The sequence below is a fragment of the Pyxicephalus adspersus genome, chromosome 11 (assembly GCF_032062135.1).
Source record: "Pyxicephalus adspersus chromosome 11, UCB_Pads_2.0, whole genome shotgun sequence".
Lineage (NCBI taxonomy): Eukaryota > Metazoa > Chordata > Amphibia > Anura > Pyxicephalidae > Pyxicephalus > Pyxicephalus adspersus.
Window position 1 is genome coordinate 35313541 of NC_092868.1, and position 897 is coordinate 35314437.

The window sequence follows — 897 nt, forward strand, 5'->3', positions numbered from 1 at the left end:
TTTCATTAAGTGTATTAAAGTAAATTTCATAAAAACAGAAATTGAAATATTTGTAAAGACAAAAGCAAACAAAAGCTAAAGTAAACACTATTGAATTAAATATTAACCTATACTAATCATTTAGATAATCATAAAGCACTTTAAGTGAAACCAATATATCTTAAGCTAAAACGTCTTCTTTTTGTAGAGTAGGAAATGGTTAAAACGTTTTTTTTTCTATCTTTGTCCCATTGGACACATTGGGCCTGATGTCTCCAAGACTGGAAAAGATAGACTATCATGGTAGAACCTGGGTGATCCAGCAAACCTACATTTCTTGAAACCAATTTGCTATTAGTTGGCAAAAATGTTTTCAGTCCTGGTCTAGATTGATTTCAGGTCTGCTGGATATCCAGGTTCTCTCACGATAGTCTATCTTCTCTAGTCCTGGAGAGCTTTAATAAATCAGGCCCTTCAGATGTTCCTTCCTGTAGACTCAGTCTTGGATTTTTTCATCAAGTTTCATCATGATGATCACAGAGACCATTAAGAAAAAAAAATAAAAAAAAATAAAACAATGGGGTTAGGACAAGTGTCCTAACCCCACACTACTCTCTACCACAAAACTTTGGATAGACTTTAACTGTATATTGGAATTATAGTATTGTCTCTGTACTTTATATGGAGGTAGCCATCGTTTGTCTTCTGAATATGGTAGCTGCCAGCCTGTCTCAAACTTCATTACCTTGTAAATTATTGATCTGGGTCAGGCAGGCAGATCATAAAGGTATAAACATATTCTCTTCTGGGGAGGGGGGACAAGTCATTTACAAGTTCAGTAGGTGTAACAAAATAATTGTTGCAAAAATGTTTGTCAGTATGGATAAATGTGTGTATTTGGACAGGTCCTAAGCCCAA

General features: G+C 34.8%; 2 protein-coding genes across 2 annotated transcripts in view; one reads left to right on the plus strand and one right to left on the minus strand.

The window, feature by feature from the left end:
• The window catches only part of LOC140340506 (uncharacterized), a gene marked incomplete in the record, with an annotated part of 8914 nt that extends 8819 nt beyond the window's left edge, over positions 1-95 (minus strand). The window contains 1 exon segment of the mRNA XM_072425765.1: positions 1-95.
• The window catches only part of APOC3 (apolipoprotein C3), a 64215-nt gene that overhangs the window by 39828 nt on the left and 23490 nt on the right, over positions 1-897 (plus strand). The gene's annotated exons all lie outside the window — the stretch shown is intronic.